Raw genomic sequence first — 24,347 nt, forward strand, 5'->3', positions numbered from 1 at the left:
GAATGAGCAGGAATGAGTCTCTTGTAAAGGGTGGAAGATGATTTTCTGACTTATTAATCTAGACAAGCTGGGGACCAAGATAATGAAACCTTGAATCTTTTGTGAAAAGGGATTAAAAAAAAAACTTTATTGTTTGTTTTGATGACTTCCCAGGAACCTTTGTGCTGTGTGGGATGTCTTGCTCCATGATCACCTTTAATGCTGAATTCAGGGTTGGGGTTTGTGATGACCTGTCCCCCCGAAAAGAACACTGGATAGAGAAGGCTCTGAGAAGAAATGTTGCCCTCAGCCTATAAATGCTTTAAAGACAACTGGCAGTTCAAAATCATATCCCACATGATTTCTGTGCTTGAATTTTTATAAAAAGGCTTAAGAGACCTGACCTGAATACAATTACAAGAAATCACTGGAAGAGCCCCAAACACCCATGCTTGGCAACCCCTGGTGAAAGCTGGGTCCCTTCCAGGTCACATTTCACTGAGATGTTGTCAGGGAGTGCTCCAGGCCCTCCCTCCAGCTCAAGGGGAAATGTGCCAGGCTTCTGCACATGGATCCTAACAGGGGAGAACTTGATGAGGGTTTTATAACAATAACTCAAAGGTGGAGTCTCTAACAAGATTAGCGTGTGGGCAGGGTTTGCCCTGCCTTAATCTCATTTTAGGTGGTCATATCTCCTAATCTTGATCCTTTAATCTTGCCTCAGGTGGTTTCTCAGCTGCTCCTCCCTTGATTAGCAACAGTTGGAATCTACCCTTTGGAACCCAGGAAAGATCATGGAGGCTGGAGTCTCCTCTACAAGAAATGGGGGACAGAAAGGCCTCCACACAGGCCCCCTTGGTTTCACCATTTGCTGCGAGCTGTTCCAAAGGCTTCGAAAGTCTTGCAGAGTCCTCACCCCAGCCTGTGAGGCAGATTCCTCACTGCCTATGTCTTTGTTGTTGTTCAATCGCCAAGTTGTGTTCGCCTCTTTGCGACTCCATGGACTGACTCCATGGACTGCAGCACATCAGACTCCTCTGTCCTTCACTATCTCCTTGAGTTTGCTCAAACTCTTGTCCATTGAGTCAGTCTGTCACCCCCTTCTCCTTTTGCCTTCAATCTTTCCCAGCAGCAGGGTCTTTTCCAATGAATCAAATCAGTTGGCCAAAGTATTGAAGCTTCAGCTTCAGTATCAGTCCTTCCAATGAATATTCAGGGCTGATTTCCTTTAGGATTGATGAGTTTGATCTCCTTGCAGTCCCAGGGAAAGAGTCTTCTCCAGCATCACAATTTGAAAGCATCAATTCTTCTGCCTTCTTTATAATTCAACTTCATGGCCCACGTCTTGGAGATGAGCAAACTGAAGCCGAGGAGGGCCAGTGATTTGTCCTGGGTCACACAGCAACAGGGCTGGAGGCAGGGCGGGGAGGGGATGTGGAGAAGCGAGGGAGACACTTTCCCCAGTGCGTGTAACGTGGGAACAGTCCCTGAGCTCTTAGAGCTATACATTTATTTCCTTCCACAGTAAAGAAGACTTTGCTCCAGAATCAGCTGAACTGTGGCAAAGCCATCTCGCCTTTGCTGGTCTTGATGGCTGGAGAGATCGCTTTCCTTTTGTAGCCTCCTCTGTGCTGAGGATGAAGTGAGCGTCACAGCCTTCCATGGCGTTGCTGCCGGTCTCTGGCTGAGATGCCCTGGCCCCCTAGAATGAGAGCGATTGGTGTGAAAGAACGGGAAGAGAGTCAAGCATCTCTGTCCCCTATTCAGGGAATCATGAAGTCAGACCAGCCAATACTCCACCTTCTTCCTCCTGGTGACTAGTGCTACAGCCAGCGACTCACAACTTGGGGGATGTTTCCCATTGCTCCTGCCACTAAGGATGCCCGAGACCCCAAGCACAACTGTGGGTCCTTCTTGTCGTCATCTTCACAGCAGCACTGTTCTTTTCAGAGCTTTGTGGGCTGGTATGATGTTGGTGCAGATTCAGAAAACCCTGACAACAGTTTTCCACCCAGTCTTTTGCTGCCTCTGGGGCCTGTGGCAAGTTACTAAACTGCCTCAGTGTTTTCATCTTCATTTTTTTTTTTTTTGGCTGCACCCCATGGAATGCGGGATCTTAGTTCCCCAACCAGGGGTTAACCTTGGGCCACGGCAGTGAAAGCACTGAGTCTTAACCACGGGATCTCCAGGGAATTCCCCAGTGTACATCTTCAGAAATGGGGACAAGAATGACTTCCTTGTAGGGTTTTGTGAGTATGAAATACTATCTTGCACATCACTGATGTGTAATCAAATTTATCTTCTTTTCATCAATCAGCTAGGTTGAGAAGATACACACCTAAACTCAGGCGAGACCAAGCTCAAGCTGAGTGTCAGATGACCACTGTGGTGGTACCTCAGGGAGGGGAGAGGGCTGATGGCAGAGTGGGGGTGGGGGAGTGTTCTGTGGTCTCTTTGGAGCATCATCTCAGCTATAGTCTGTCTCAGGATTGGGGACAGTCTAGGTTCAAGGATCAGACATAATGAGGTAAGCTGATAATATAGCTACACTCAAAATCCACTCAAACCGTTTGATCACATAAGGTCACCTCAAAAAAGCATATTGCAATAAAATAACTGAAAATAAAAAAAGCTAATCTTTATAAAGATATTCATCATAGCATTATCCAAAAGTAGAAAACTAGAAAAATCAGAGAGTAATAGAGAATGCTTGAACAAATTATGGTACATTGCTCCAACACCACATAAGTAAAAAAGTCAAAGTGAACACTATCATTCCCTTGTTCAGACATAGAAAAAGAGTGTTATAGGCAAAATAGTATAAAAAAGCAGAACTCAAGATATGCAAATGCTGATCACAATATTTAGTATCTATGCATGGCCACTGAAGAGACACACAAGATGTGAATGGTGAGCTCTTTGAAATTATGAATTTTAATTTTGTGTAAATAAGTTTATACTAGGGCTTCCCTAGTGGCCCAGACGGTAAAGAATCTACCCCCAATGCAAGAGACCCAGGTTCAATCCCTGGGTTGGGAAGATCACCTGGCGGAGGAAATGGCAACCCACTCCAGTATTGTCTGGAGAATTCCGTGAACAGAGGAGCCTGGTGAGCTACAGTCCATGGGGTCACAAAGAGTTGGACATGATTAAGCGACTAACACTTTTACTTTCTAAGAAGTTTAGATAGAGTATACATTTCAATAAAATTTCAATACAGTTTTAAAGTTAAACGCATTAGGTAAAAACTATTAAAGCAGAAAACCACACGTAGATAGAGGGATTGATAACACTTGTGCACATTTTTGGCTGTTAACAGGTTTGCATGTGGTATTTATTCTAAATTGTGCTAATATATCTCATCACCAACTAAACAAATGCTTTTACCCAAGCTTGTCTTTTGTTTCCAGCATCAAGAGAATGGAGTTGGCTCCATGCTGGTCTCCTTCTGTAATCGAATTCAGCTGACCTGTGGGAAGCAGGATGGGCTGGTGTGAATAAGAGCGAACAGCATAGGGAAGGACAGCCAAGAGGAGTCCAGTCTGATGTAATCAGGGCCGGGGACTTCGCTGGGTGCCTGGGCTCTGAGGTGTCGGCCAAGCAAGCCAGATGTCATGCTGAGATAACTCTGGCCCACTCAGGAGAAAGCCTGTCTCCCTCTTGTGGGGTGACAGCTGTACTGGGCTTTTGCACACTTGTGTCCACCTGCCCAGAGCTCAGGCAAATCCAAGAGGGAACAGAGCTCAGGCAATCAAAAACATCATTCCTATTACTCCCCTGCATAAGTGGAGAAGTAGCTGTTTCCAGACTGGTATAAAATCTGTCTACATACAAATAAAAGGCCAGAGGGGTTTTTCTCAGTTTGTTGATGGAAGTCAGGATGACTGAAATACTGAGAAAACCCAAGTGTGATGTGAAGAATACTGTATGTTCTCTCTGTAGATGGCCCCAGCCTAGAACACCTGATGTAAGCACTTGCAGGGCTTCCTTTGGGGAAATGGGATCACTGTTCCCTTTGTCTGGGCCTGGGCTTCTGCTCACAGTGCTGCCTGTCTGGTTTGGTTTACTCTTGGTCTGAGGCCCTGCAGTGCGTGCAAGGTAGACCCAGGAAGGAATGCACGCTGCACCCTTCCCTCAGAGGGAGGTTTTCTAGAATTTGTCCTCAGTACGCCCTAGCAGAATTCTGTACAACTATGTACCAGATCTCACACGCCACTTGACGTGTAGACTTTTTCATTTTTAGTTTAAATAGCTGAAGCATAACAGTTATTCTGTCGTATTTCTTTGAGGAGGATACACACACACACACACACATATATATATATAGTTTATATATATTCAAACTGAAATTATTTTTTTCGGTAACTGTAAGATTCTAAATGCTAACATTTTTCTTTCAGATTGACATACAGTTTTATTAGGACTATTATGGGACGTATTTGATTAATCAACATGAGCTTGTTTGGAAGCACCTCTGTGGGTGACTGGGGGCAGGGGCAGGGGTCACAATGGTGCCCTCACTGCTCTGCTCTCAGGCGGGTGGCCTCAGATCACGTCTCTGAGGCCCTAGGACCTGACATTGGCTCCCTGAGAACTCTCTACCCCTGTGGGCTGCTCTGTGGGCCGCAAGGAGCGGGTGCAGGGCCAGAAACACATAAGAGCAAAATTAACATAGTGTTTCCATAGGGAACACTCATGGAAGTGCTTACTATGTGTCAAAGCTCTTCTAAAAATTTTATATACATTTACTCACTTAACCCTGAAAACAACACTGAGGTCAGTATTGTTATTTAGCTCATTTGACAGAACAAGGAAGGGGATGGTAGAGGTTGGTTCTTACAGAATGTTTACCCCACTCAGGTCAGGGAACTAAGAAAGTGACTCATCACGCCTCATTTACTCCTGATGTGCCCAAGAGGTTTCCGCACTATTGTCCTTTTATAGACAAGGGCACCTCACCCAGAACAGGGACCCGCTGTCCTCAGACCCCTCAGGGAGTGTCGGTTTGGTCCCCTCCTCACCCCCAGGTAGGAGCAGAGGTGGCAGGTCCTCACCCTCAGGGTGCCGCTGAGCACAGGTGAGAATGCTGGTGACGGAGGTGGGGGGAGGACGTTGGTCCTCGGAGCTTCCTGATGTCGGAGCAGAGCAAGCTGAGAGGCTGGGCTGTCAACAGCACAGAGAGAAGGAATGCGGCAGGTGGGGCAGGGCAGCGACTCAAGGTGGGTGAGCTCTGGGGGCCGTCCCTCTTCTGTGTAGGACCTGGACCAGGAGCAGCTCCAACACGGAAGTGCTCTGGTGATTTCCCCAGAGACACTGCCCACGCTGGGGAAATGACAGGCCCTCTTGGCCAAAGCGGCCAAGACCCAGGGCTTCACCCTGAGAGGAAGGGTGGCTGGGCAGAGCGTCAGGCTGGGACAGGACTCAGGCACACAGAGGAGGGAAGGCTTTCTGCCAGCAGGATCCTATGGCCGTCTGCTAGGAGTGTGCATTATTTTATGGGTTCAAATTTATGTAACTTATGAAGTGTTCAGTGAGATCGAAGAGGCTCTTCTGATGGACATGAATGTTTTGAGCAGGAGGGTGGACACAGGCTCCTGCCAGCATCTCACTTGTCAGCTGGTGGCGCATTATTGAGACAAGTCCAGATTCCTGCAGATCCACTATTACAATTTTCAGAAGTCTGAAAATGTCTTGCTTTGCAATTTCTTTTATTTATTTTTATTAGTTGGAGGCTAATTAATTTACAATATTGTAGTGGTTTTTGCCATACATTGACATGAATCAGCCATGGATTTACATGTATTCCCCATCCCGATCCCCCCTCCCGCCTCCCTTCCCATCCCATCCCTCTGGGTCTTCCCAGTGCACCAGCCCTGAGCATCCGTCTCATGCATCCAACCTGGGCTGGTGATCTGTTTCACCCTTGATAGTATACTTGTTTCAATGCTATTCTCTCAGAGCATCCCACCCTCGCCTTCTCCCACAGAGTCCATAAGTCTGTGCAATTTCAGAATATTTTAAAATTAGTGAGGGCAGGAGACATATGTTGCAATCTATATTAAAACACACTATCCTAGTAACTGTTAGAACTTCGATGGTCCCCAATGATTTGTATGTTGATTGTTATATCTTTGAATGTATTTTCTTAATTTTCATCTTAGAAACGGTTGAGAAATCATATTTAGAAAGTGAAAGTGAATCCCTATAGGCCCTTCGACGCCGGCACAGAATGTTCATGAGGTTTCTGAGGTGCAGCTTTGGGGCCCTGTGGTCCAGGCCTGTGGGTGAGAGCGGGCTGCCCGTTGCCCTTGCGGGTGGGCTCCAGCAGCTGTGAAACCTTCAGCAGAGTCGCTGTAACATGGTGGTTAAGAGCCTGGGCCCTGTTGTTGGATAGACCTCGTCTGAACATGAATCCTGCCACTTGGCAGTGGCTGCAGCTGTCCTTTCTTGTGTGTTGAATGGAACTGGTGTCCCCCCATTGTGTGGTCTTGTGAGGCAGCGCCCTGAGAGCTCTTGGCCCAGCCTTCACCTTCCAGAGAGCCCTTACTGAGGGGTGGGGACAACCTCAGAGTGCTTCATGGGCTGCATGGGCTCAGAGACGGGGGGCTTGTGGGGGCTTGTGCCACCTGAGCCTCAGGCTCACAGGCACGGCCTGTTCTGGACTTGGGTGTTGAGTAGCTGCTCAAACTTAGGAACAAATGAAATCCATGCCCCCCTGGCCCTCCCAGTGCTGGAGGCCACATTCTCCTATAGCCTTGACTCCAAGTGGGGACCACGGACGAACAGCCTGAGCGTCTCAGCTGGAGCTTGTTAGAAACACAGATGCTCCAGCTCCCACACTCAGAAGCTGCCTTCCAACAATTCCTGGCAATTCTCCTGCGATATGCTTACCCCTCCACTCTGACACTCAGGGGGTCACTGTCCTCCAGACACACGAGGACAGCCCTGGGGGCCCCAACTTTCCCACGCCACCCTGTGGGGACCTTTGTACCTGGGCCTCTCACTGTCATTGGCCCAGGTCAAGTCCAGGCCTAGCATCCTGAAGACCTGGGCCACCTGATCCCCTTGGGGTCTCTTCTGTGAATGGAGGCTGCTCCTCCTTGGGGCTCCCTCTGTGAATAGAGGCTGGAGTCCACTTTGCTGAGTGTCTGACTGCCCTGATGGTTGATTTAGGACCCACAAGAGGTGGCTGTGGACTCAGGTCTGAGTGGACATGCCTCCTTCTCCAGCTGATCTTTCAGACCCACAGGTGGGAGCAGCTCCCCACCCCGCCGTGGGGGTCACTTTTCTTCCTCACATCTTGCCTGCAGGCCTGGGTCCACTCTAACACACACACACACGCACACTCACATGTCTGGGCTGTGTTTGGGTGTTTGAGGGTGGTGGAAATGGGATTTCTAGGTCACCTGGGGTCACCTACATCAATCCCTGAGGCTACTAGGCCTGAAATGCTCTCTCTTCCCCGTGGCTCTTTCCAAGCATCCACATTTCATACCCTTGAAGGCTTGGGTCAAGTTCCAGCCCTCCCAAGAGTTGTCCCAGGGGTCCAACCCTGGAGGTCCATGTCCCGCCCCTCTGAGTGTCTCCCTGTCTGTCCCTGAAGCTGGCACTAGTGATTCTGCATGGCTTCCAGGTGTGGTGTGGCCCTGACGTGACCATGTGATCTCGGGGTTAGTCGGGGTAAGGTCAGTTACATGCAGGAAGCAAGTGTGGGTTACCTGATGCCTTGTACGTGAGAAGCAGTGTGCTGAGTGGGGTGTGTGTGTGTGTGTGTGTGTGTGTGTGTTTGTGAAAGAGAGAGAGAGAGAGAGAGAGAGCGATACTCTGCCTCTAAGGAAGCTACAACCTAGAAGAGAGGCTAGGAGAAGGAAGACCACATTTCAGATCTGCCTCTCAGAAGATGAGGGAGCTGAGATATCGATCGGGTAAAATAGCTGGCAGGTCTCAGCTGTAGGGCAGAGGCATGAAGGGAGAGGAGAGGTGAGGTGATCTGTGTTCTGCACGCGCCCAGGTTTAGACTGGCTGGTCCTAGCTAGTCTCAGCCAGTTAGCACTGCCCAGAGCCTACTCCACGTTTCTGAAAACAACTTGGGCCCCCATTACTGTAGTGACCCCTACGTCAGAAGCCTCCTCCCCAGGGGTGGTTAAGCAGCCTGGTGATACATTACCTTGGCTTGAAGGGTGTAAAACTGGAAAAAAGGGGTAACAGTGAAAGCAGGCTTAATCAGTAAGGGCATGTCACAAACAGATGAGTTTCTAGTAGCTGTCTCCTTATCTGCTGCTCCATCAGACACACTCTTCTGTTAACCCTGAGGGCATGGCCGAGTCTCCTCTGGTGCTGGAGGCCCTCAGGGTAGGCGTGACTGCTCCCCTGGCCTGGACGGCACTGGCGCCAGGAAGGGAACACCATCAATCCCTGGGGCTCCCGGCAAGGACACAGCAGCGAGGAAGGTTCTGTGCAGCAGCTGCACCTGTGTTCTCCTCCCCTGAAGCCAGGGCCCCAGATGAGGCTTTTGGGGGGCATTTGGCCTGGACCACAGAGATTTGAGGGGCAAGCTCAGTGATGAGAACACACACCGATTTCTCACCTGTGAGACTTTATTTTCCTTCACCCCAAGGATCACAGGCAGAAACCAGCACAGGCTGCCTGCTGGGCTTTGAAGGAGCAGGTCCCAAAGCTGAGCACACACGCCCCCTTCCTGCCAGCAGACAGCAGAGGCACCTGGCCAAGCCCGTGGAGAAGGCGCCTGGCCCCCTCTGACTCAGCGCCTCCCCAGGCTCGGCCAGCTGCCAGCCACCACCTGGACGAGCAAGGACAGCTCCCACTCCAGCTCTTCTGCCCTGCGGGCCACCCAGGCTCTCCTGGCCTCCAGTGCCAGGGCCTGGCTGCTCTGCAGGGCCCAGGGTCTCAGGTTCTTTCCATGAGGGATGCCTGCCTCTCCCTGGCGGGGTCTGTCTTCATGCTGCTCAGAGGGGCAGATCCCGGGAACCACCTGGAAAGAACACGAATGGAGGAGGAGACGGGACTCTGCAAGCCCTGAGCCCACCCTGTAACCTGCTGTGACCCTGGTCACTCTGACAGATTCCAGGCAACACCCAGCTGAACCCTGGGGAAGACGCCAACAGGCTACGTCCAGGAACTGGCCTCATGCTTAACGAAGAAAAACACAGTGTCCCCTGCATTTATGTTGCCTCATTCATGCACAACAACAACTAATTATTTCATTACACAATCATCACGTTTAATAATTTGGAACAATTATTGAATAATTAAATCTTTTCATAGCCCCTCAGCTCATCCCGTTTGTCCCTTCTTTAATGCTAGGGATATTAACACAATGTCTCTTTAAGCATGAAAATCTCCAGTTCCTTTATTCTCATAAACCGCTGTCACCTGAGCCCCTCAGTGCAGTGGTGCTGGGTGCCTGCACCTGATTGCATGGCTGCCCCTAGGAACCAGCCCTCCAGCTTACTTGGTCTCTTGGGAGGGGTCTGGCTGTGCTCAGGGGAAGAGTGACAGGCACACTGGGCAGGGGACTCAGAGTGCCGTCTGCATTTGGGCTTCTCTGGAGCCTCTGGCAGGGTCTGTGGGTTTTGTGACTGTGACATGACGCACTGTGCCTTGTGTGCACACAAGATAAATTTTCCCTTGCTTGTTTGTGAGCATAGATGTCCTTTCTTGTGCTTTGGTCTTGAGAGGACAGCTTGACTGAGAAGAACCCATTATCTAGAACCCCCCAACATCCAGACTCAGGCAGGAGGTTGGTACTCAGGGAGCACCTTGGCTCCTGGAGTTGCTCCTGGAGGCATGACCTCCTTGGTTGCGAAGAGGGAGGCCTTGGTGAGCAGTGTTTCTGGGCATTGAAGCCTGGTGACAGGGGTGCCTAACCTTGCACCCCCTGCAACCCATGGCATTGCCTGTCTTCAGCAACTCAGCAAGATGGGAACTAGGGGGACATGGAGGAGGCACTGGGCTTGGGATGCAAAAGTCAAAGGGACACCAAAACCTCAGGTCAGGAGAAAGAGTATTCTAACACAGCATCAGGAATCTAGCTGTCCACTCGAGGCCTGCAAGCTGGTGTTGCTTTAGTGACGAGGTCAGTGCAGACACAGCTGAGTTGGCACTGTGTCTCATGCCTGTGCCCCTCCAGCTTTGCCAGATCTACACCTCCAGGGACTGAGCTGGGATGGGAGTGCATCTCATAGAAAACTCTTTGTTTAGGCCACAGCTGGAAAAGCTATTAATATTTCCATTGTACCCTTTCATGCCCTTCCCCAGTCTTTCCATGCCATCAATTTACTTAGAGACCTGAAAATGAAAGGTGGCCGACATGCTCCCCTGCCTATACATGTAGCACTGACCCCCAGGGTGAGCCCTCTATCTGCCAAACACAACAGGCAAAACTGGTGGGCCTTCTGGTCCGAGCTGGTTGTTTTGTTCCGAACACCTTTCTATAGAAGACACTGTCACCCTGTGGGCCCCATATCATGAGACCCAGCTGTCTGTGGACACCTCAGGAGCTGAGGTGGTGGTCTCATGGGCTTACCACACACAGATTGCCTTTGCTAGGTGGCGGTTGGCCTGTTCTGTCCTCTTCTTTCTGGAGCGCTAAGGCTTGAGCAGTGAGCTGGAAGAATTCCTCATTCAGCTCATCCAAATTGTCTTCCACCTGCTGTATCTTCCTCTAGAAACAAGGGAGATACAGTCCTCATTACTGTTCCTTTTATTCTAATTTCACTAAAAACCCATTGAGCTTCTCCATGACAGGTAGGGGCATCAATGCTGGACGTGTGGAGTTGAGAAACGTCTGCTCTTGAAGAGCTCAGCACTTAAAGAAAAGAGAATGCAGGCCTGTAGTCTGGTGTAGTGAGAACTGTGTGAAGGGATGTGCAGGGCCTACAGGAGCAAAAAGCCGGAGGCCTAACACAGGCAGTTGTGATCAGCGAGAGCTCTCTGGAAGATGGGAGACAACTCAACTGAATGTTAACACAAAGGAATTAACTGGGAGGACAGCTGAAGTAGGGCATGCTAGGCAAAGGCAACAGCATGTGTGGAAACAGATATATATATATATGTATATATATATATATTTAAGAGAGCACAAGAAACTTTCATCTATCTATCAGTTTACCCAGTTCTGTCCATGCATCTTTCCATCCACGCATCTTTCCATCCACTCATCCATCCATCCATCCATCTATGCATCCATCCATGCATCTACCCATCAGTGCATTCATACATGGATCCATTCATCCATCCATTTGTATGTCCATCCATTCATAGATAAAGAAAGATTTATTGAACACCCATTAATGTGTCAAACCAATTGTTGATTATGGAACCCTGTTAGTGAACTCCCATGAGGTTTGTAGTCTATAAGGAAAGGCAAACATAGAACAAGGAATTATCAGTGACAAATGTTACCCAAGGAGATGTTCAGCTTGGTGTGGGAAGTAGTCAAAGTTCAGTTTTGTGGTAGCATGCATTAATAATTTGTTTGGAAAAGTTGACAGAGTTGATGCTGGAGACATAGAAGTGGTGGGTGGGGACAGCAGGCTGTGAAGGGCCTTGTGTGCTAATTGTGGTTACAATGGCAGAGACTTTCTTATTTATTTTTTGGGAGAGTGAGTGATTTCTGATTAAAAATTGCTTATCTCAGACACTCTTATAGGCAGAGATGATTGTGTAGCTGAGTTCCGCCCAATGCTTTCCTGAAAGGTTTAAATTTTGTACTCTTCAACCAGTGGACTATGAGAGTGTTTATTTCTTTATTCCTCGCAATTACTTAGTACTTTAGTCAGATTGGTATCACCGACTCAATGGACATGAGTTTGAGTAAACTCCGGGAGTTGGTGATGGACAGGGAGGCCTGTCATGCTGCAGTCCATGGGGTCACAAAGAGTCAGACACGACTGAGCGATTGAACTGAGCTGAACTTGGTCAGATATTTTAGGTAGATAAAAAAGGGTATTTAGTTTAATTAATATTTTTTTCTGATTCTTTGAACATTCTAATACAATTTACTTGTTTGTGTTACCTTTCTCTAAGGCCATTTGCACATTTTTTCTAAAAGAGTAAAAGTGTCTACTAATGGTAACATTTTGACCTAGAGGTTTAATATTATTATGTGATCATACCTTACCTTTGGGATTTTTTCCCCCATAGTTTTGAAAATTCTTTTAAACCTTCACCTCTTGCCCTTGTGAATATTGTAGAAATCAATGAATACTTGTTGATTGAAAGAATGCTTTTCTTGACTGCTGCTACTGCTTAAGTCACTTCAGTCGTGTCCGACTCTGTGCGACCCCGTACCTGGGATTCTCCAGGCAAGAACACTGGAGTGGGTTGCCATTTCCTTCTCCAATGCATAAAAGTGAAAAGTGAAAGTGAAGTCGTTCAGTCATGTCTGACTCTTGACTAGTATTCTCCAATTCTAATTTCCTGTGTCCCAGAGTCGTACACAGTGTGTAAGTGACAAGCAGGCTGGAGGGTGGGCAGTTTCCCTACATCATCCCATGTTGCTGGGCTGTGCCCCTCCCCACGCTGCCCGGCCCCTACCTGCAGCTCAGGAAGGGCTCCCTGGCTGTGCGCGGGGGCAGGGCTCACGGGGCCTCCTCCTTTGACGTCATCCCGGGGGCGCCATCCAGCTCTTGGCTGCCTCTGGGGGCTGAGAAAAAGAGGGATGAGAGGCACCCTCTCAGGCCTCTACTGCTGGTGGTCCACCCCCCCCCCCACCCCCCCACCCCCGGCCGTGTTTAACGTCTCCGCAGGGAGTCTGAGATTAGGGAAAGACGAGATAGGAGACTTAAACATGAAGGACACACACATAGGTCCCCTGAAGCTGGATGACAGGACCCAGGCAGCCTTCCCTGCCCACGGGTGGTGACTTCTCAGTACCAGGAGCACAATTCACGCCCAGCACATGTCAAGGAGGCACACTGAGATAAGAAAATCTCTCTGCCTTCCCATATCTGCCTAAAAACAGGACTTACCTTTTGAAGGGGTCCCTTCCCCTCTTTACCAGGAGGCTCAGAGGGTAATCACTGGAGGCACCCTAGACCCTCACCAGCCCAGAGATACCTCCAGAGGAATTTACATAGACACTAGTCCCCCCAACCATGACACTCCCCTGTATCTACCATCCCAAGATCTGCGGCCCTGGAAACCCAAAGTCCTTTACTGTTTTCATGTCACTTCTCTAAAATGTGTTGTCCTCTCATTAAGGTTCTTAGAGTTACCACAGTTCCAACCTCCCTTCAAGTTATCCTGCGCTGAGGGTCCCACACATGGGCTGTGGACCCGTGAATGAGCTTCTGTTTTCTCTTGTTGCCTGTGTGAGAACCTGAGATGGGTAGAGGAAAAAGATTTTCCCTCCCCTGCATCAGCTGGCTGTGCCCTGTCTGGCTATGTGCTTTCCTGGGTCCAGGGACTGCCATTTGCTGTTGCCTTGCCAGGCCAGGAGGAGGCCTGTGCTAGTCCATGTAGGTGCCTGGACCTGCACACCCTCATATGTCTCCTTTATTATGCTGTTCTCAAATTCTCCATCTGTTTCCTGCTACAAGCCTGGTCCGTACATGGATGTCTCCTTCAGAGTCCCCTTGGGCCGCTCAATTCCAGATTCAGTTTTCACACCTTGAGGCAAGATGCTGGACAGTGTCCAGGGAGCTTTTGGGCTTTGGGGATGGGCCTTGGGTCTCAAGAGAGACCTGAGTGCTCTCACTATCGTCTCAGGTCTCGGTCAACACTGCTGTCCTCCGGGAAGACCCTTCCCCAACACCTGCTGCTAGGACCATCCTTATTTAAAGCCTATCTTATCTTTCCTGATCCTTACAAATGTCTTTAAATTTCTAGAAGTCTTTCATTATAATCACTTGTTCTTCTAGACTCCTTCAGTCCTGTGTCAAAGGCAGCAGTAAACATTCTTCTGACATGGAACAACGGACAAATTGGGAAAGGAGTACCTCAAGACTATATATTGTCACCCTGCTTATTTAACTTCTGTGCAGAGCACGTCATGAGAAATGCCGGTTTGGTTGAAGCACAAGCTGGAATCAAGATTGCTCGGAGAAATATCAATAACCTGAGATATGCAGATGACACTACCCTTATGGCAGAAAGTGAAGAAGAAATAAAGAGCCTCTTGATAAAAGTGAAAGAGGAGAGTGAAGAAGTTGAGTTAAAACTCAACATTCAAAAAACTAAGATCATGGCATCCGGTCCCATCACTTCATGGCAAATAGATGGGGAAACAATGGCAACAGTGACAGACTTTATTTTCTTGGGCTCCAAAATCACTGCAGATGCTGACTGCAGCCATGAAATTAAAAGACGCTTGCCCCTTGGAAGAAAAGCTATGACCAACCTAGATAGCATATTAAAAAGCAGAGACATTACTTTGCCAAAAAAGGTCCATCTAGTCAAAGCTATGCTTTTTCCAGTAGTCATGTATGGATATGAGAGTTGGACTATAAAAAAAGCTGAATGCTGAAGAACTGATGTTTTTGAACTGTGGTGTTGGAGAAGACTCTTGAGAGTCCCTTGGACTGCAAGGAGATCCAACCAGTCCATCCTAAAGGAAATCAGTCCTAAATATTCATTGGAAGGATTGATGCTGAAGCTGAAGCTCCAATACTTTGGCCACCTGATGGGAAGAACTGATTCATTGTAAAAGACCCTGATGCTGGGAAAGATTGAAGGCAGGAGGAGAAGGTGTCGACAGAGAACGAGATGGTTTGATGGCATCACCAACTCAATGGACATGAGTTTGAGCAAGCTCTAGGAGTTGGTGATGGACAGGGAAGCCTGCTGCAGTCCATGGGGTTGCAAAGAGTTGCAAACAACTGAGGGCCTGAAATGAACTGAACTGAAACATTCTCTTGGGTGGTCCTCATGGAGCTGCTGGGAGGTATTTTTTCACGATCCCCAATGTCCAGTGTCCAGGGCAGAGTCCAGTCAGGGATTCAGGTCTCTGGACTCCTGATCTGCCTTTCCTTTTTTGTAATTCTTTTTCTGGCAACCTGGACCTCCAGGGGCCCCAGCCTGGCGATGTGAGCAGGAGAGTCTGGGCTCTTCTCTTTCCTTCAGGAGACTTCAATCATCTGTATAAGCTCTCCAGGACTTTCAGTCAGGAAGCCAAGAGGAGAGATGTCTCTGGGAGGACAGGCCATGGTGGCTTTGGTGCAGGGATTAGAGGGGTGAGCATTCAGACTGAGCAAGTTTGAGAGTCAGATGCCCTGGGCTGCAATTCCAGGTCCTCCTGTAACATAACCATTCTGAGCCCCAGCTACCTCACCTTTAAACCAAAGGATAGTACCACTTCACAGTGTTGTTTTGAGGATCAGATAACAGACAAAAGTGCTTATCTCAGTATCAGTAAACACAGTCAATGATTTTACCACTTCCTCTCCTCAACTCGGAGGAACAAAGGAGACTGTGGGTCTCCACCTGAAGAGAGATGGGAGTTAGAGGAAAGAGAATCAGAAGGAGGGGCAGGAATATGAAGTCTGGGGTCACCTGGAGTGAATGTGGCCTCTTTCCCATGGGTGGGGACAACCCCAGTGAGTGACATGAGTTCTGATGAGGTCCTCAAACTGACAACCCCTTGGCAAACCTGGGTGGCCATAACAATGGGGGCTCTCAGGGGCAGGGAGCCCCAAAGACTTGTAGCTGGATCAGAATGGGTTGAGGCTCTAAATCAGGTGGTGAAAATTAAGAACCTCGGTGCCAGGGGGTTTAGGGTGTCCACGCCTGCCCACCTTGGGCTTCGGTGCTCCTCAGGGGAGGGCAGAGGCTGGGGCTCTGGGAGCATGTCATTCACCAGCTGAGCATCTTGTTGACAGGTGGAGACAGGCTGTTTACCAACCCAACCAGAGGCCTTGGAAAGGACAGACAGTCCTGTAACTTTCCTCCATTTCTGGGCCTGGAAAAGAACAGTGAGGAACCAGGACATCATTGCTAACTTGACCTGGACAGGTGTGCCGACCTGAGTGTGGGCTGCCATGTCTCTGGGGAGCCTGGCTGCTGACTGCTGGGTGCTCTTAGGGGCCCCAAGCAGCTGCCCAGAGTCAGTTAAGACCCGATGAGAGTGGTGGCCTCCCTTGTCTGTGCCCCCAGGCTCCCCAGGACATGTGGGGCACAATGGACTCTGCCCTGCTGCACAGGGGTGCCACACTGAGGACCCAGAGGCCCTCTGAGTCCTCAGTCCCTCAGACGCGCTGCCCTCAGCAAGAATTGGGGGTTGGGCCCCTCTTGAGGGTCCTGCCAGAGGCCAGGTCAGCTAGCAGATGGGGGGCATTGTCTCCAACACGCTTCTTGGAGGAGTCTCAGAAGCGGTGGAGCAGGGGCACCTAGAGCACAGATCTTGTACCCTGGGTTCTGAGCAAGGGCGGGGCACTTCCAGAGCATGAGGCCCAGGTGCCTGTGAGCCTGTGTGTTATGCAGGTGCACACATGAGTGTATGGGTGTGAGTGTGTGGTGAGTGTGAATGTGAGCTGTGTGAACATGCATGTGAGTGTGTGTGCGTGTGTGTGATGCATGTGCACACCTGAGTGTATGGGTGTGAGTGTGTGTGGCTGTGTGCTGTGTGCACATGCATGTGAATGTGTATGGTGTGTGTGATGCACATGTACACATGAGTGTATGGGTGTGAGTGTGTGGTGAGTGTGAATGTGAGCTGTGTGAACATGCATGTGAGTGTGTGTGTGTGTGTGATGCATGTGCACACATGAGTGTATGGGTGTGAGTGTGTGTGGCTGTGCGCACATGCATGTGAGTGTTTATGGTGTGTGTGATGCACATGTACACATGAGTGTATGGGTGTGAGTGTGTGGTGAGTGTGTGTGTGTGTGTGTGCCTGTGTGCCTAATGAGTCTGCACACAGTCAGGCTGTGGTTGCCCCGGGTGTTCACCTTTCTCAGGGCCCCAGTTGGTGGCCCACACGCCTGAGAAAGTGCGGCTGCCAGGGCCGCGATGGCTCGGTCCAGCTCCACATGACAGCCTGGGGGGGGCACACTGGGGGTGCAGCCTAGGGGGAAGAACACAGAGAACCCTTCAGACATCCCCTCATCCATCACAGCCACCCTGCCAGACATCTCACCCCTCCCCGTTCATGGAGTTGGTGTGTATACCCCACCTTTCCTCTAGGCGGTCACCACACCGGCTGGACACCCAGGGGCGGAGCCTGGGGGAAGCATCCTGCTGCTTGAGTCCAGATGGTATCCCCCTCTCTCTACATCTCATTCCTAGCTGCTTCTAATCAGAGATCTGCCCCTCTGGTATTCAATCCTCTGTCCAACTCAGAACCCTGCTGTGGCGCGGGGCCCCTGGCCAGCAGGCACATGCTGTGGCTGCACACCTCCCAATCACATGGTGACTCTCCTGGGTTAGAGGAAGATTTTGTTTTTTTGTCTTTTTGATTTGCTAATGCTTTGTCACATATTATTTTTGAAAATTTGGCCAACGAAAAGGAAAAATGGAACCCCAGCATTCAGCTTGCAGCAGCACCCGCCTTCTAACCCATCTCCCGTCAGTGCCCAGGACAGAGGGCAATGACTGGTCTCAGGCAAACTTCAGAGGAAGTGTTCTCTGTCCTTCTCCTCGTGATCACTCTGCCAGATGTCCCAGCCCAGAAGGTACAGATGAGGAGTTTAAGAAGAGATGGTTTGCAGGGAAGGTCAAGGAAAGCTCTGGATGTCATTGCTTAGTCCCCAGGGTCCTCCAGGCCACACATTCGCACAATCACATTTACACACACACGTTTACACACAGTCACACCCACCCACCAACCCACCCACACACTTACACACATGCACACCCACCCACACCCCACCCACATTCACACACACTCACACAGTTACAAATACACCCTGCCTCACACATTTACACACACACTTGACACACCCACATACATTTACACATACCCTCACCCCCCACACTCACAACTCTCACATACACTGATACACACTCACACACTCACACAAACATGCATCTGCCAGGGAGGGTTTCTGGCATCTCTGCCATGCACCCTGACTCCACCCCTGTCCCGGGCTGGGACCTGGAGGATGTTGACCGTGAAAAAAGTGACACAGCTGCCTGGACCTCAGCCCCCACACTACTTTCCAGGGAGTAGACTTCACTGAGGAACTGCTTGCCTCCCCCAAAGGGCCAGGGAGCTCCTTGAGGGCTGTGGCTGGGCTCGGAGCCCAAGTCTGGTAGTGACTGACGAGCTCGTGGGGTCTAACGAGACATGTTCCTGCATGCTGTCAGCTGCAGGTGGAGGCATATAAGTCCTATGCAGCAGGGAGTGGGCTTCTGGGCCAGCTGTGCACTCTCTGTGGATGCTGGGAGGGTCCTTTAGCCTCTTTAGGCCTCAAATTCCTTATCTGTACAATGGGGATGTGGTAATACCACTCATAGATTTCCTGTGACAACTGAACGGGTTAGTGGAGGTGATGTGAGTACAGTCATCACGCAGTGCAAGACTGAGAACAGTGCTGGAAGCTATGCTCCAGGGCCCTTGTGGCCCCAGGGAGTGGCACCGGACCCCTTCCTCTGTCAGACCTCTGTTCATGCTAGTGCCCCCCCAACCTGGGAGTGTCTCTCCCTGGCACTATGCCCAGGACCATCTTCTTTAATCAGGTTGGAAGCTCTCTGGTTTTGGCACCGAGTGGGATGAACCACGTGAAACACTGTTAGGCCTTGATATCACAGCTTTTCACCTGCTGCCCCACCCCTGGGTACTGGCCTCGCACCTGGCGGATGCTGCTCAGGCTCCCCAGGAGACGCTGTGTTGCGGCTGCTCCACGAGGCTGTGCTCTGTCCAGTGCACGTCTGGGCAGCAGCCCTGCCCCCTGTCTCTGGGTCTTCAGCCCCGCCCAGCCCTGGCCGCTCTGTTGCACTGAGGCCCTGCAGGAGGTCCTGGAGGAACCAGGGCTGGGTCACCTTCTCATGTTGGGTGTGGCCCTCCATCTCAACTCAGGCGATTCTCAGAAGGGTGGCTGTTCCTGGGGTGGGTGGGTAGGTGTGGGGGGAGACTTGGGAGAGGCGGTGGTCCCGATTGTCAGGGGCTGGGGCTAACCTGGAGCCCCTGCAGCTGCAGGCTGGCGCCCCTGTAGAAGGCCAGTGCGTCGCTCCTGTGTCTGCTCAGCTGGGCCGCCACATGGAGGCTCTGGTCCTCCAGCTTGTCATAGAGTGTGCGGACGCTGAAGTCCTCCAGGGTGTGGGCTGCAAGCGGCTTCCCTGCAGGAAGGGGCCCTGGGCTCAGCAGCTCCCTTCTCCCGTGGGGCTCTGCAGGCAGGATGCAGGGGCAGAGGAGCGCGGAGGCCTGCCTGCAGGGGAGGCCGGCTCAGCAGAGGAGCTGACACGGGCAGGTGGGTCGTCCCGTGAAGGGACCCTGCAGGGCAGTGCCCGTCCCCCCAGCGCAGCTCCTGACCCGCACAGTGAGGACCCAGAGCTCTGGCCGCTCTCCAACCTCACCACCTGAGGGCGCCCAGAGAGCCACTCACACCTCCTGGGGCCTCAGTCTGTCTGGAAAATGGGAATACAACTCTCCAAATGCCCATTTCTAGGTTTTGTGGTGAGGCTCAGAGGGATGGCATGGACTGCCATTAACTGTCAGTAGAAAAGCCAGCTGCTTCCCACATGTGCACCTGGTGTGCTGGGGGGAGGGCAGGGGGAGGAGGGTGGGGCGGTTGTACCTGGGCCCTGGGCAGTGGCTTTCCTCCAGGAATCAGCTCCTTTCTTGGAGCCCCAGGGACCAAGGTCCTCAGAGGACGCAAAGCTGCAGAGAAGCAGCAGCCTCAGAGCCTGCACACATAGCTGGCCCCGGGCTGGTCGGGGGCTGCGAGAGGCGAGCTGGCAGGAGGGGACTCACCGGTCCTCAAGGGGCACAGTCTCCGCGGGCATGAGAGGCTCCCCAAGGCCCCTCCACTGAGGCCCCCGAGCCCTCACAGGGCAGGCCTGGGCCACCGAGGAGGGTCTCAGCACGAAGCCCAGGCTGGTCAGCAGCGTGGTTGCCAAGCCAACAGTCAGCAGCACCCCTACGGGGTTGGGGGTGGGTGGGGAGCTGTGAGAGCAGCAGTCCCCACTTTCTCTTCCTGCTGCCTCTGGGCTCTAACCCTCCTGAGCCCCCTGTCAACAGCCCTCACTCCTGCCTCCGGGTGTAACCCAGTCACCGTCCTACTGGGGGTCCTCCTCCACCCTGGATTCTTTGGGGGTGGGGTGGGGGGCCTTCCCGGGACGCTGCTGCTCCGTCCTCCTCTGGCCGCCCCAGGGCCAGGCCCTTGAGCCTCAGCTGCCATGAGCTGCCTGTCTCCCTCCTGGCCCCTTGGACAGGCTCAGCCTGGACGGCAGACCTGGCTCATGAATACAGAGGGAAGAAGGCAGGAGACCTGCAGAGGAGGCAAGAACAGGCACCTCTGGACACTTCCACTCAGGGACCCTGCTCACTGAGGCAGGGACCCCAGGACCCATAGGAGCAGGGGGTTGAGACAGGAGGCCCAGGAGGGAATTTCAATATTCTTTGCCTGGCAGAGGAATGCCAGGTTCAAGGACAAGTTTGTCGTCTTCAAGGCTGTGCCCAGGGTTGCAGGCTGGAGCTTGGTCCCCCGCCCCCTGCAACCCCACTCCTCCATTCTGTGGTCAGTACCTGAGATTGCCACCCAGTCTGGTCCCAGGTTTAGCGGCTGGTGCCTGAGGACACCATGCCTCGCAAGCTGATAGGGTGAGGAGGGCTGCACGGGGGGCAGGCCCGGGTCACAGGCCACCCCTTGCTCCTTCACCAGCACCACAGCTAGGCTCTCGGGCAGCCCATTGTCCTGAAACACGTACGTGCCCGGATCTACAAACCGGTGAGCAAACCTAGGGGTGAAGGGCCAGAATATGGTGACAGTCTGAGGGCCACAAGCCGTGGCAGGGGCTCCCCCTAGAGTAATGTGGCCCAGGGAAGCTGCCTATGACCCTCACCCCTGACATGGTCTGAGGCCCCCTCTTTCCCCTGTGCCCTCCTGGCGCCCACCCTGGAGAGGCTGTGACCCGCACTCTAGGAACCGGGTAGCCTCACCACAGTCACCTGGAGAAGCTGAGGCGGGTCTCCCGCACCAGGCGTTTGAGCTGCCTGAAGGCCCCGAAGTCCCAGTGGGGGTTGCTGTTGAACAGGTGTTGTGTCTGGTATACAGGGTAGTGACTGGCTGAGCGATCTGTGGAGTGAGCCACTCGGCCTGAGCTCCAGGGACTTCTGAAACCACAGCCCCGGGCAGCCCATACCCTGTCCCCAGGACGCTGTCCTGTGAAATAAACCTGGTGCCAGGTGAGACCCTTCCCTCTCGGCCCACAGAGAGAGATGCCCCCCTGGGGTGAGCACAGCCGGACGCCCGGTGCCCTCTGGTGTGGGGTCTGTCCACCTCTGAACCCTGGCAGGTGGCTCAGGGCAGGCACACAGCCAGTGCTCAGTTCCTGCTAGGGGGGCAGGTGGGCAGAAGCACGGGTCTGGGTCTGGCCACTCCCTCTGACCAGGACTGTCTCCTGCCTCTCAAGACGTCACAGAGGTGAAGACTGAGGTTGAGAGGTAGGGCTACCCAGGCCCATGGGATTACGGGCGAGCTGGGCCTGGAAATGTCCAAGCTGGGGCTCACTCTGCGCGAGTCCTTTTCCTTTCCGGCCCCATCACCCTCGCACTGCTTCGTGTGGGGGAACTTGGGCAGCTACTCCACGCGTGAAACCAAACCCTCGGTCTGCTTCTACGCGGGCTGGGTGCCTGTTCTGTTCAGATCTGATTAACGCTGAGATCTTCAGCCATGCCTGGAGAAATACCTCCTCTTGAACCTTCAATGTGTGCTGTCTCTATACTGATTGCTAAAGCACTTAGAAAGATAGTTTACATTTGTGAGCTCTCTGCCCCATATATTTGCTTTTGGAATCCATTCTTTAAAAAACCTACTGGAGAAGAAAAAAAAGGCCTGCCAGGCATTGGCCACCCTCTTGCCTCTGTCTCATTGGCTACCTACCTCGTGTCAGTGATGTTGTGATTGTGTGTATGTGTGTGTGTGATACGTGCCCAGATCAGGTGGGGCGCCCAGCCCCACAGCAGCCCCCAGGGAAGCACCAGGTGGGAGAACGACAGGGAATCAAGTCTGCTGAGGGCCTGACCAGTGCTCACTGCGTGGAGGATGAACGCTGAGCCTCTCCCACCAGTGAAGCTGTTTCAGAGGAGCACTCAGGCTTGTGCTGTGAGGGTCCAGGGGAGGGGTGTCATGGAGAGGCAGGTTTCAGCTCATTATGGGGAAGACAATCTTTATAAACCAAGGCATCCAAGATGGACAGGCTACTGAGCAGGTATAGCGTCCAACCCAGGCACAGGGCAGCCCTGTAGGCAGGCTGGAGCACAGGTCAGAGGTCACCTTGGTGAGACCCCTCTCCTCCCAAGGTGCAGAGGTCTGGCAACCCCATTCGGAGCTGGAACAGCAGGTCCGAGATATGGAATCCAGGCCCCAGTGAAATGACTGGTCAGGCCAAGAGCAAGGTGCAGCCCTGGCCTGTGACTCGCTACTGCGAATCTGGTCTGTATGTGAGATCACTGGACACCTCGGCAGGGAATGGTGAGAGAGTTAGGGTGGGACTCACTGTGGGGAAGAATGTGAAGCTGGAAAAGAACCACGTCCCCTGCTGCCAGGCAGACCACTGGGTTTGGAATGTGGGGGTGGATGCTGGGATCCTGGGGGGCACGGTGCCCTGGGCCTGGGGTCCAAGGTTGCCTCTGCCGCCTTGGGCTGGACACAGGTGGACCTGGGAGAGTTCAGAGGAGGAAAGTTAGAGGACCAGGGCCTGCCTGGGGGCCCCACGCCTACCTTTGTGTCCCGCCCCCACCCCCCCAGTCTAGATTCCCTTTAAGGAGAAAAGATTGTCTTCCCACATGACCTGTGACCCCTTCCAGACTGGGGGATCCCTCACCCCTCCAATCCCCACTGGGAAAGCTCACCAAGGAGGAAGGCATCAAGTGTGTCCCCGCTGGAGATGAGCAAGCCAAGGAGGCCGCGGGGGCTGCACAGGACGAGATGGACCCTGGCACTGCCCTGGAAGGACGGGTCTGGGCCCAGTGTGCGCGTTACCTCCTAACGACAAAGCACAGCACTGAACACCTTGGGAGAAGGGCAGGGAGACTTGCAGCGTTGGATGGACAGAAGCCCAGACCAGCCCCTGGCGGGGCTCGACGAGGCTCAGCGGGGCCCACCGCACCTCCCCCAGGACATGTCTCCTTCCTCACTGAGCTTGCCCAGGTGACATTCTGACCTGGGCTCTTTCTTGTTTTCAGGAAATACCCCTGACTCATCTCAGGCCTTTTCTTCTCTTTTCTCTCCACCTGCAAACGTCCTACTTACAGAGCAACTCGGAAACCTCACCCCATCACCCCACATCTGCTGTCCAGTCCTGGGCCAGATGACCCTTCTGACCCTTTCAGTGGTGAGCAGACACAGTGGTTTAGAACCTCTGGTGCACAAGCATCCAGGGTGAGCTGGACCTGTGTCCAGGCCGTGATCCTCTGTCTCAATGCCCTGAAGAGAACCAGGGCCACACCCTGGTGGCCAGGAGACAGGCCTGCTCTGTAGCTGGAGGTCTGGGCTAGACAAGACTCTGGTTGGGCGGCTGCAGGCTCACACCATCTCTGTGACGTGTAGAGGGCCTACTGGGAAGGGAAGCTGATGGTTTCCAAGGCCCTCTGGCGTTCAGATGGGATGGTTGGCGCTGACATGAGGAATACCACTACTGCCTCCTGCCTGCCCTTCCCTGTAGCCGCAGATGGACATTCATCCAGGCAGCCAAGGACCAGGTGGGCGGGCTGGTTCACAGATGGGCATTCCTTCCACCTCCTGGCTTTTTTAGATGGTGCTTGATTTTTCTGCAGCCGCCAGGCCTGGGCGGCTTCATCTTTCCTTCTCCAGTGGGCAGAGCTGCCCTTCCATTCCAGTCCTTCCTTGAGCTGGGCTCACCCTCTGGATGCTGCCTGCAGCCTCGTCCTTCATGCTGAGGATCAGCTTCCTGCTGGGCCCCCAGGCCAGGGAGAGCTGGGTGGCCCTGGCCAGACACTGGGCATCACAGAGCTCCTCTGCGGAGACGTACTCCTGGCACTGGCAGCTGTGGGAGAGGACGGGGTCTGTCTCAGGTAGTGTGAGGCCACGCGGGCCCCTCCAGAGGGATGTGAGCTGCCTGCTCTCCCTGAGCTGGGGCTGCGCTTTCCATGGGGAACCTGAGGTGACTGGACCACACATGCTCATGCCCTGCTCCTGCACTGGCTGGGGCATCTCCCAGGATGAGAGCCATGCTTGGGATGAAAACCTCATCCTGGGGGTGCAGTGTGGGAAGGCTCAGCACTTTGG

This window comes from Cervus canadensis, chromosome 9 (genome assembly GCF_019320065.1).
Source record: "Cervus canadensis isolate Bull #8, Minnesota chromosome 9, ASM1932006v1, whole genome shotgun sequence".
Taxonomy (NCBI): domain Eukaryota; kingdom Metazoa; phylum Chordata; class Mammalia; order Artiodactyla; family Cervidae; genus Cervus; species Cervus canadensis.